At 30.1% G+C, this 13,492-nt stretch overlaps 1 long non-coding RNA gene across 1 annotated transcript; it reads right to left on the bottom strand.

The window, feature by feature from the left end:
- Positions 1-7,095: 7,095 nt before the first annotated feature.
- Positions 7,096-7,561, bottom strand: LOC115883533. Its single transcript, XR_004050396.1, has 2 exons — positions 7,329-7,561; positions 7,096-7,257 (listed from the first exon to the last, which is right to left on the bottom strand). It is a non-coding gene; the product is annotated as an uncharacterized LOC115883533 (long non-coding RNA).
- Between the last annotated feature and the right edge of the window lie 5,931 nt (positions 7,562-13,492).

The raw sequence follows: 13,492 nt of genomic DNA, 5'->3' as shown, positions 1-13,492 counted from the left end.
TGAGTCACGTTCACTTACTGTACCCGAACATTTTATCACGCACACTCACGCACGTAAAGATATCTATCAAACCTAGTCACGTACACGCACGCTCACGCACGTAAAGATATCTATAGAACCGTGTCACACACGCTCACGAGTTTTAAAGGTTCTACAGTTATAGACATATTCGCGGATTGACGCACGTCGACTCAGAACATTTAATTCTAACCTTATAAGTATTTTACAAAACTAAAGTAAGCTTAAGCATTAAACTCATCCAAGTTTTTGTTTAAAAACAATATTTGGTCTACATTTTCACTGAGAAGCCGCGTTCTCCTCTCTCCTAAAACCCGACGCGTGCGCCGGCGCGCGCCGAACTGCCATTCCGCGCCGCTTTACAATCTTGCGACCTTGCATTCGTTTAACCTTATAACGCACGCTCACGTACGAGATTTTTGAATCACGCATGCTGTGACACGATCAAAATCACGTCACGCGCTGTTACAACAGCATAATAAAACACTAAATCACCAGAATACACCACTACACTGGCTGCGCATTTCGCTAACCATGTTAGCATCATCAGCAGATGATTAAAACTAAATTAATATTTACAAATTGAGCGTTTTAATGAGCGAGTATACGAATAAACGCTCAATTTGTAGGTATTAGTTTAGTGTTAATCATCTGCTGATGATGCTAACATGGTTAGCGAAGCGCGCGTCCAGTGTAAAAGTAAAAGTGTAAGTGTTTTATTTTGGTATTTTACTTTCTATTTGATTAGATATTCCATTAAGTTTATAAAAAGCATTCATAGAAAATATATATCTTTTAAATCGTTCAATTTAATAGCTGGTAGTAAGAAGTTTTACTTCAAATATGCGCAGATAGCGCATACAGAATTCTTTTTTTGATGGACGTTAATGATAGTGTATGATGTTCATTGTTGGCAATTTAAGAATATTTGCCGTGACGTTGGCGGTACGGTAATGCGAGGGTGACGTTACTCATAGAGAGATTCGCGCATAAGCCTTAAGAATGTAATTGGTGTGTCAGTCAAATTGGGCATGTGAAAAACAAATAGCGCTAAATATGTCATCATATTTATTTATTTATTTATTTATTTATTTATTCTACAACACTCTACAGCTTACGCCAATTACAGATTGGGTTACACACACAAAAAAAAAAATCAATACAAAATAATTAAATTAAACAAAAAATAACATCAATGAGAAAAAATACATATCAATGAAAAAAAACAACAACAATATAAACCAAGAAAACCCACTAAACTGAACTACCAACCGAAACCAAACTGCAGCTGAAAATATCAAAATTACACTGATATAAATTATATGCATCCTGCATACGTTTCAATGGCGAATATTTACTTACATTTGTGCGCGAGGAGGCCACATAAAATGTAAAGCTATACCGAGAGCTACGTGGGACCAGAAAATTGATTTGACTGAGAACATCCGGACTATCAATTTCATTATGTAATAACTTGTATAAAAATTTCAGCTCTGAATTTGTCCGTGGAACCTCCAAGGAATCTAGAGAATGTTTCTGCAATAAAGAGCTGTGACAGCAGTCAATTTGCGGGTAAACCCCATCAGTTCTTAAACTCAGATATTTCAGAAAACGACGCTGTACCTGCTCGAGAGCATTAATATGTGCCGCATAAAACGGCGACCATACAACTGATGCATACTCTAGCTTTTGATCTTACAAAAGCATAATAGAGAAGTTTTAATGTGTTACTATTGCTAAAATCTCTAGTATTACGCACAATAAATCCCAAGGCCTTAAACGAAGATTGAACGACTTCAGATATATGCTGAACGAAAGATAGTTTACTGTCAAATGTGACACCCAAATCTTTAAAAACAGATACTCTACCTATCATCGTATCACCGATAGAATAATTATAAATTTGTGTTTCCGATTTCAAGGTATAAGACATGACTTTACATTTTTCAACGTTCAATGGTAAGTTATTATATGAACACCATGCAACTAATCGATCAACACACCTCTGAAGCCGTTTTTTAAATGATTCTAAAATAATTCGCATGTAATCTGTTATTTAAATCCCGCCGCATCGCATCGCCCTCAAAAACCGACTTATCTATATCTTAGAATTATGTTTGTCTTTATGCATACACGCGATATCCTTGAGCCTCAGCCTGTTTTGTTGGTTTTGTTGCTTGCACCGCCGCAACTAATGAGCTTTAGCTAGGGAGGATGAGCGTGGATTAATGGTAGATTTGTAGAGATGTAATAAGAACGGGGTCACGGAATTGTTAAGGTCTGCTCTGGCACCGTGCTAAACCCCTCCGAAAAGTGTTCGCTGTTTATTAGATTGGCCTCCGTAAGACGTGGCGCTAGTATCGCTTGCTAGGTGGCTTTCTGTAAGGGTTAGTTGTTGGGATTCACTTAATTGTAGCTGCACGTTTGAAATTTGAAATAAGAGATTTTCTTATGCACAAAAGGCGAAGGAACTAAGTAAACTTGTAGGTTTGGTTATATTACGTTTGAGACTAAGCTTTGACAAAATGCATTTTCGGTTATTTCAAAAGTTTTAGACAAAATTAATTTCACTCTTTTTTTGATTTCATACACAGGGTCCGGCAATAGTGCGTGTAGCTTCTAGAATAAAACACTTGGAAATTTTGTTTAAGTGCAAACCTAAAGTATGTACTAGGATGTATTCCAGGAAAATATTGTAACTTCTATAGGGTGGCTCCAAAAGGTGTGAGTTGATTGGGATATTTTCTTCTTAAATGGGACACCCTGTATTTTATTGCATTTTTGACTTCCTTTCAGATCACTTTACATAATCCTAGGATATGAGTAAATATATTTAGATAGTTTCAGAGATATTAATTAATAAATAAAAAATATACAGGGTTGTTCACCACATACGACACGGAGTATTGTAGCTAAACGATGAGATTTTTACAAATTGTAAGTTTTGGGTTCGATGAAGGACTATTAGAGGTACAATTTAAAAATAATTTTACAAGATACAGAGTGTCCCAAATAAGTAAAAAATATCAAAGTTGTATTTTTTTAAATGGAACACCTAGTATATTATTACATTTTTTAGTTTCTATTGATTAAAATAAAGGTAAATTTGATTAAGGTTTATTATACTTAAACCTTACCGTTTTTGAAATATTTTCAATTTTGTGAAACTGCAGTAAAATTTTTAAGGCTTCATTTCTCCAAGGGTATCAAAGTTTTTAATACTAAATATTTACTAAAGTTTATTTACTGATCAGTTATTGTGTTGCAATAATAAAAATAATACTATTTTATACAGAGTGTCTAAAAATTTATTTTAAATAGTTATTAGCTTCAAACGGCAATAACTTGTTTAATTTAAATGGAATACCCTGTATATTTTACGAGAATCAGATGCACAATTTAATTGTCTATCAAATTATATTATACCATTTTTTACCTATCTCTTTAAGTTTCCGTAGAAAATGCATTTTCTTGTAATTTAGAACTTATTTATCAATATACCCATGGACTATTGACATTTTAGATTATTTTTAAAGATGTACCAAATTTTTAAAGAGTACAGATACTAATATTGTCGATATAATTCATTTATTTCATTAAAAAATAAACAAAAACTGTTTAAATATTTGTTAAAGAGGATCAATTAATATGATTCCAGTATTCAAACTACATTAACTGACTGTTTGCGTTGATTAATAATAATTGCTCCAAATACTAAAAAACTGAATTTTGTATGGGCATTAGACAGTGTGATAAAAAGTAACACCTTAAAAATGATATTTCATTTTTTAATAAATACTTATTTATAACAACAGAGACTAATTTGATAACTTATTATTACATTGATTTCTGACTCAAATCCACATTTATTTATAATAATTTATTAACGAACACAATTAAGTATGTAATTAATTAGTATATGGGCGGAAATAATGGTGTTATATTTAATTAATGGTATACTCTTTTATAAAGATTTAAATAGTTTTCTTTTTGCATACAAATGGGCTAGTAATATTATCGTTTTGCTAAAAACGATAATATTACTAGTCTGTACATTTTGTACATTTGTTGCTTTAAAAACAATCTAAAATCTCAATATTCCATGGATATATTGATAAATGAGGTCTAAATTATAAGAAAATGCATTTTCTACGAAAACTTGAAGGGATAGGTAAAAGTGGTATAATACAATTTGATAGACAATTTAATTGTGCATCTGATTCTCCAAAATATACAGGGCATTCTATTTAAATTAAAGGAGTTATTGCCGTTTAAAGCTAATAATTATTTAAAATAAATTTCAGACACTCTGTATAAGGTAGTATTATTTTATTATTGCAACACAATAACTGATCAATAAATAAACTTCATTAAATATTTAGTATTAAAACATTGATAATCTTTGGAGGAATGAAGCTTTAAAATTTTACTGCAATTTCACAAAATTGAAAATATTTCAAAACGGTAAGGTTTAAGTATACATAAACCCTGTGTATTTAATCAAATTTACCTTTTATTTTAATCGTAGAAACTAAAATGTAATAATATACAGGGTGTTCCATTTAAAAAATACAACTTGATATTTTTTATTTATTTGGGACACTCTGTATCTTGTAAAAATATTTTTAAATTGTAGCTCTAATAGTCATTCAACGAACCCCAAACTTACAATTTGTAAAAATCTCTTCGTTTAGCTACAATACTCCGTGTCGCATGTGGTAAACAACCCTGTATATTAAAATTGTTATAAATGCAAGAACTCTCCTGAAATCAAAACTATATTAGGTATTTGCTTTAGATGGTCTGTACTTACTTTATTATTAATATGGTAATCGTAAATCATACAGGATGTTCAAAATTCTACGCCAAAAAATACATTTCTAAAATATGAAATAATTTTTATTCGTTATTTTAAATGGAACACCCCATATATTGAGGGATATTTAGGATTATGTAAAGTGATCTGAAAGGAAGCCAAAAATGCAATAATATACAGAGTGTTCCGTTTGCACTTAAAAATAATTTTTAAGTTTTTTATTCTAGGAACTATAGATGTATAGTAAAATTATCATTTCTTTATGTTCATTTTTTCTATTCTCTCAAAATTCCAATTCTTTATTATAATTATTAGAATGTTCGATATTTGCTGAAGCAAGGATATATAGAATAAGGATATTCGACTGGCCCAAAAAAAACGTGCCGTATTTTGTCGAGGAAGTCGATTTCGTCACGACCAATGGGCGTCGAGTATTTGAAATTGAAAACATATAAATTGACGGTAACTTATGTTTTTTGACTCATTTCACTGACAAATGCAGACAAATGTGATGAGATTGTTATTGTAATTTATAGATCCAAACGTTTTCTGAATAAATAATTTATTTTAAAGTTATTTCCTAGAGGTTTGGTTTGGCCTTCTATATTCTGGTATTTGTCTACTAATAAATAATATCTTATTTTGTATTTCTAATATGGAAATCCGCAAGTTTTGTATCTGAAGCCGCAAAGAAATTTCGCTCTATAGTGAGAAAAATGTTATATGTTTTTAGACGCGTAGAATAACAAAATTTCTTATTTCAGATGTTCTAAATGTGAGTGCTTAATGTCAAAAATTAAAATATATAGTTGAAATATTGGTTGAAATATTTCAAGTTATACCCTTTGCCCTTTGGAAGTAAACAAATATTGAAGAAAGTGTTGTGCCTTCACAGAATTTAAATTGGCATTAGGAATAGATTTCCTTGATTTAGTAATGATATTGCTCATAGAAATTGATAATATACTATTTTATATTCACTCTTTCAAGTGCTGATCTATTTTTAAATTGAATATTTATGTAAGTATTATGTAGGTATAACACAATATAAATAATTTAAGGACATAAGAAATTAAAATTTCAAGTGCCAATATTGATTATTTTTCCAGTTTTATTCAAATATATTGAAATTAATATGGAAACAAAAGTTCATAAATATTATTCTTAATAACAAGAATTGAGATTTGGGGATAAGTTTGAAAAGTCATGTCAGAAGAGTAGGATTAAAGACAAAGTATTAAGGTAACATATATTTGCATAAAGTTTTAATAACACTGACAATTTTATTTGTTTATGTTTATTAATTAAAATTTAGTTGCAATTTATTTCATATTCTAATATTTTTGAGAAAATTTTACTTATATACATACCTGAATATTATGCTGCTTTTTATTTTAAAAGTGTGCCGACTGTGCTGTTATATTTATACTAGTAATATTGTATACTGTAGGTATCGTATTCATATATAGTTATATATATCAGTAGTATAGATACTTACTTTCTTTCTATGCGTACTTATATCCTTTATAGTCTTTCTAAGTGCATATAATACTACTTTTTTTAAGAGAAGGCAGTTTTTTAATAATCTATTAATTCCCCTAATTCTGTGTCCCCTGGTTCTGCTATACAACAATTATATATTTTTTTTATCATTACTGATTTTAAAAGTTTCTTTTCAAAGAACTTGACCATATATTTTTTTCCAGAGTAATTGGGTTGTTCCTGAACAATATTGAATATAAATATTCAAAATATGATTGATAACTGCATATCCTACTAAGTAGATCAATACCAAAATCCCATTAGAGAAATAAGTTAAAATTATGTTTTACTTGTATAATTTTCTTGCTATTTGTCCACCATTATTTGTGACTTAGAAATTAAATAGTCAAAAAAAGAATATAGTACCAGTTTTTATTTCCCAAAAAATAATTATTAAATAATTACATATTGCTTAAGATACAGTATATTATATTGTGTTTATAGTTGATAATTCTAGTTCTTAGTTGTTTATAGTTGATAATTAACAATATTTCTGATGTTAGATATTATATTTGATAAAAATTTAATTACCAATAGCTACCTACCTATGTAGCTGCAGATTATATATTGTGTAGTAGGTACTGAATAATTCTTTAGTTCAAGAAACAAATATCAGTACAAGTATATAACCAAAAAATGTTGATGCAAATACTTTGTATAACATACGTACCCCTATGGTATTCAACTTTTCATTGTTCTTTTAATTAGATACACAATAAGCACATTAATTCGTTTATTAAACAACCAAAACTAACTACTTAAATTCACAATAAATGTATAAGCTTTGATCAATTCCTATTATTAATACCTGACGACTTCATACTTTATAACTACCAATGGCTATCCTACTAACACACTAGCCAACTAATAATAAATCTGTTCTAAAAAAATACAACATAAAGACATCGTTATTGCAATAATATAGAAACATATTCCATGTATCATTAACTACCTATAAATACAATACCCACATCTTCTTTTACGCGAATAGTGCGTTAGGAGGCAGAAATATTGCCTGCATTGTACATCGTACAAATTGGCTAGAATTTATTAATATCCATTGCAAACATTTCTCTTTCAAAGGGTCTAAATGTTGTGTCTTTTTACTGTGTCCCTGTAATATGTTATCAATTAACAACAGTTATCAAATATGACCTGGACAATAATAATTGTTTTACCTTTTTTTCAAACAAACTATATAAATAAAATTTATCTCATAACCTAACTTACTGTTAGAATTTCTTTCTGGTTATTCTATGTTCCTGTATTGTTATTCTTCGCATTATCAATTTCTATGAGCAATATTATTACTAAATCAAGGAAATCTATTCCTAATGCCAATTTAAATTCTGTGAAGGCACAACACTTTCTTCAATATTTGTTTACTTCCCAAAATGTCAGCATATAACTTGAAATAATATTTCAAGTATATATTTATATATTTTGACATGCACTCACATTTAGAACATCTGAAATAAGAAATTTTGTAATTCTACACGTCTAAAAAGATATAATAACATTTTTCTCAATTATAGAGCGAAATTTCTTTGCGGCTTCAGATACAAAACTTGCGGATTTCCATACATCGAAATACAAAATAAGATATTATTTATTAGTAGACAAATACCAGAATATAGAAGGCCAAACCAAACTCTAGGAAATAACTATAAAAATACATTATTTTTCAAAAACGTTTGGATCTATAAATTACACATAATAATCTCATCACATCTGTCAGTGAAATGAGTCAAAAAACATAGGTTACCGTCAATTTATATGTTTTCAATTTCAAATACTCGACGCTCATTGGTCGTGACGAAATCGTCTTCCTCGACAAAATACGGCATATTTTCCAACATAGCCCGCTATAGGGAGTTGAATATCCTTCTTCTATATATCCTTGTGCTGAAGATATTAATTTGGACAACAAGTCATTTTCCTCACTTACTACTTTTTAATTATTTAAAAATTAATTAAAGAATACTGAAATAGTTAACGGAAAATTGAAAATGCCTTTTTGAAATATATACAGGGTGAGTTTTATATAAGTGCAAATATTTTCAGGGCTGGTAGATCTCGATAAAAAATACATATTTTCTCTTTACCGTTTTTCAAATAAATCTAAAACAACCAAGATATTTTACTTTCCAAAATAAAAATGATTTTTCGCTAAAATTTTGAGAACCACTGGATCTTTTCTGGATATTCTTTCTTGTAAATTTAATCTACTACCTATGTTGCCATATTATCAACAAATTATATTTTTTAACTAAAAACCTCGCGAAAAACTAAAAAAATTACCAAAAAAATTTTGGCAAAAAAACCTCATAATCGTGTTTCTGGGGTCGAAATATACTACCCCTAAAAATATTTGCACTTATTTAAGACTCACCCGGTATAACCATAATATAAATCATAATATATCAAGTCAGATAGTTAAAGTCGTCAAGATTGAAGACTATAAAGTGCAATTCATTATAATTCTTGGTACGCTTATTTTCCTAGGACTTTTAAACACAATATTTTATTTTACGACCAAACGTGATATTTGATCTCCGAAAACTCGTAAATAAAAATTTACGTTGCCGTGACTTTATTGACTAAATTTATACTCCCCCAAGTTCCAAGTGAAACGTCTGAAATGCCTTTCTCGTTCATTCAATTCGACTAAAAAGTAGCCGTAAATCATTAAAGGAAAGCGTTTCCCCAGCAGAATGCGTCGACATTCCTTATTTTGCATTTGATGTGACAGAGAACGGGCCATTTTTCTTCCGAAATTGTTTTGAATAATAGAAAACGATGGAAATTTCCAGCTTACTGAATAATAAAAAACTTTTTTAGATATTTAAGAAATAAAGAGATTACATTTTTTATCATATGTTCAAGTTATTTAGACGTATAAATATAGATAAATAAAAAAATGACAGGTGATGCGCATAGGTATACTAATGTCATGTACTAGAGATAAATGGGACACTGATATAAAACAAATAGATTCGTCATTTAGAGCACCCTGGTGATCAGGAAGAAACTAATGGAGAGTTTTGGCATAACATAATTTTGGCGTTCCGTTACTTATTAACATTACTTACAACCAAACTAAAACGGTAACGTTATTCAAGCCTAAATTATAATCAATATAGACTTTTTACTACCATTTTATGTTTTATTAGATCATTAGAAGCGTAACAGTCAAAACAAAAGTAAAATTATGAAAACATACATTTTAAACAGCAACCATTAAGCAAATAGCGCATATTTTTTGTTTTTACTAATAAATTATAATATAGTAAAAATATTATAGACTATTTATTAACTGTTACTAAAAATACTATACCGGGTGCATCTCAAAAGTGGCTCAAGTCTATAACTTTTTATTTTTTTCTCAGATAGAATAGAAAAAGATAAAATAGAACAGAGAAAGAAATCGAGATTTCGTATGTTAGTATATGACATAAATTAGGATTGATTGACTCAATTGTTTTTGGTCACTTCTTGTTTCTCCGGAAATTACAACAACTTTTGATTTTTAAATGGCACCCTCGGTATTTTGTTACTTTATTCGATAGAAAATGACACTCTGTATAGAATGACATATCGTATGTCAACTTTTGACATCTTTGAGTATGGTTTATTTGAAATTACAACATGCGATTTATAACGACAATTTGACTCGAAATATCAAGTGTGTGATACCGAATTATTCGTAAAAAAATGCTTTTTTTCAAATATGCTAATGAGCCACCCTCGTTCCATTTGAAAACATTGAGATATGAGTAAAAATACGATTTTGGTAGGCAAGTCACGGCAAGGCAAGTCACTAAAAACATTAGACGATCAAATCTATTTTTTAAAGGCTCCTTGATTAAAATTTAATGTTTTTATCACAGCCATGACACTCTAGATTGAAATTTAAAATTCAATTTTGTTTCAAGCGAAAATGTCAAAAGTTGACATACCGTGCTGGCAACTGTTACTTTTGGGTCGGCATTTACATGTGTGGAAGTAAATCGCATAGGGATCTTATTAAGTCGGAGTGAGAGAAATGCGACCGACCGAGGCGACGCGCGACGGTGTGCTGTTGCGGCGTTGCCGATACGCCTTTCCCTATCAAGTAAAGTAAAATCACGATCGCAAACCGCTTATTTTTTAAAAAGACTTTTTTTAAAAGACTTTTTTAAAAGACTTATTCTTTTTAAAAGACTTTTTTCAAGATATAACTAGATAAAATCATTAGACATGTTTCTGAGCATCTGAAATGGAATTATAAGGATATCGTTAGGGTGTCATTTTTTTTTAACGAGAAAACGTCAGTAATCGCGATAATTTAAAAACTCAACTTTTTAACACATAACAGGCCATAACTCAAGAACCACTTTAGATATTGAAACTTTTTTTTATTTTCAAGATCGGATATTTTACAATATGTTTACATAAGAAAAATTCGATAAGGTTGTTTTTTCCATTTAAAAATTGTAAACAATCCATCTATTTACTTTTAGAGCATAGCAATTTTCAGCAATCGTGTAATTTTTTTATTGATAAAGATTTTCACATACTGTCTACAAAGAAAATACAGCAGAAATATTAACAACGTTCTTGAAAAAACTACAATCTATTATTTCTAATAGATTTCGAGATATTGATTTTTGAATCCAGAGTTCTAATAGCGCGACCACTATCGAACACCCACTCAATTCCACTTATTTTTTACCAAAAATGCAAGTGTTTTTAGCTTGCACTTAAAAAAATTCAAGCTATAGGGAAAATTACAACGACTCGTTAATAAATAAACAAATTAAGTATCACGAGACGTAATTAAATCGTGAAGCTGAACGCATGACGTACACCTTTCCCTAGAACTTTAAGTACTGACAGAGGTATTGCTTGGGTCGACCGGTCAACTGCGACAAATCTGCTATATCCCCTTCCACGTCTCTTAGCGATGTGCACAGTTTCTCGGTTTATTTCATACGTTTGGCAACGTGTTTACTGTCCTCTCTTTGTTCAGTACATTATAAACGCCTTGTACTCTTCTTACATACGGAAATCGCGACCCAAGACTAACCTTTGCCAGCCCTTAGTATATGTTATTCTATTCAAAGTGTCATGTTCCATCGAATAAAGTAAAAAAATACCTACAGTGTTATTTAAATATCAGAAGTTGTAGCCATTTCCGGTGAAACAGGAAGTGGCCGAAAAGGATATAATACATGAATAAATTCTAATTTATGTCAAATACTAACATACAAATCTCGTTTTTATCTGAAAAAATAAGAAAGTTATGGGGGTGAGCAACTTTTGAGGGGCGCCCGGTATATTACCAACTATGTACTTACTTATTTATAATTAAACTATTTTTTATTTAGTTCATAAATTTATTATTTCTAAAATGTCAAAATGTTTTTAATAAAAAAGTTTAGTATCTAACAAGAAAATAATGATCGACTGTAAATATCAAAATGGCCAAACTTATAAAAACACAAACTATAAACACAAATCACCGAACTTTCCGACAAATCAGAAATATCTGAATTAATAATTATTTAAAATAACTTGATGGGTCACCAATATTTTGTCAACTAGACCAAAACTAGACCATGGACGGTAGTTAACATAGAGACTGTCGTGTCATCTTTTAAAAATTAGAAACAGGGTGTCCCACTAAGAATAGCTCTCGGCTGTATCTCGGAAAGTATTAGCCGTAGCGGCTGCGGAAAAAATATTTGTAACTAAAGAGGCTATGGCAAATTGCTGGAAATTATTTGCAAGTTTGTAGAACGACTACTAGGGGGCGCTTTTACAACAAAAAATAAGAAAATGGAGTTTTTATACAATTTTGCCTAGATAAAGTGTACTACAGGTAACAGTTTCATAATCTTCAGTAAATTTTGAATATTTTTTGTTAGAGCCATTTTTTCCTATCTACCAAAATAAAGTGGTGGGGGAAGGTTAGATCTGTTTTTATTTGAATATTAATAACTCTGGACTGGATGATCGGAATCCAAGAAACGAGGGCTTGTTTAAAAGAGCGTTTCTTACTCTATATTATACCGTAAAAATAATAATAATAAGGTTTTGAACGTAGACGCTAGGGGGCGTTGTCTTACAATTTAACAAACATTGCGCGTTTTTTCAAAAAAATTAAATGCAATAGTATATGTAATTTTAGCTGACAGTAAAGAGTAGTAAAAGCTCAAAAAGTCAGCGAAAACCGCATCTTGAGATCTCCTTTCAATCCGAAGATATTAGCAAAATTATAATAAATACCAAAAAATAAGCCCTTAATTACCTTATTTTTACAACACGGTATCAGTAGCCCACTTGATTATGCCCATTCTAACCTAAAAATAAGATAGAAACAGTTAGTTTATTTTAAAATCGACGATATACCAGAATATCATAATATCAGATGTATTAATATCTAATAATTAGGATATTAATAATAGTGAACAAGAAACGATGATTCATTGAGTCGTGGTAGCCTTTGGAAAAAAGTTGCTTTTGACGTAATAGTATAAACGTCAAATTATTATTAGATCCACATTTTGATAGTCTTAGCAGCGTTTTTTATCTTTTGATTGCTTTTTCAAAATGCCAACAACTTCAACTATTTCAAATAATATAGGCAAATAAATAACACATACTATCGTATTTAATTTTTTTGAAAAAACGTGCTATATTTGTTAAATTGTAAGAAAGCGCCCCCTGGCGTCTACGTTCAAAACCTTATTATTATTATTTTTACGGTATAATATAGAGTAAGAAACGCTCTTTTAAACAAGCCCTCGTTTGTTGGATTCTGATCATCCAGTCCGGAGTTAATAACATTTAAATAAAGATAGATCTAATCTTCCCCCACCACTTTATTTTCGCAGATAGGGGAAAATGGTTCTAACAAAAAAAATCCAAAATTTACTGAAGATTATGAAGCTATTATTTAGGCAAAATTCTGTAAAAAATCTATTTTCTTATTTTCCATAGCAGTTGCGCCACCTAGCGGCCGTTTTACAAAGTTGAAAATAATTTCCAGCAATTTCTCATAGCCCCTTTAGTTATAAATATTTTTTTCCGTAAGCCCTATGGCCAATAGTTTCCGCGATACAGCCGAGAGCT

This window comes from Sitophilus oryzae, unplaced genomic scaffold (genome assembly GCF_002938485.1).
Source record: "Sitophilus oryzae breed Bouriz unplaced genomic scaffold, Soryzae_2.0 scaffold_1940_pilon_pilon, whole genome shotgun sequence".
NCBI lineage: Eukaryota > Metazoa > Arthropoda > Insecta > Coleoptera > Curculionidae > Sitophilus > Sitophilus oryzae.
The sequence above is the reverse complement of the archived record's forward strand: the minus strand, read 5'-3'. Positions and strand labels throughout refer to the sequence as shown.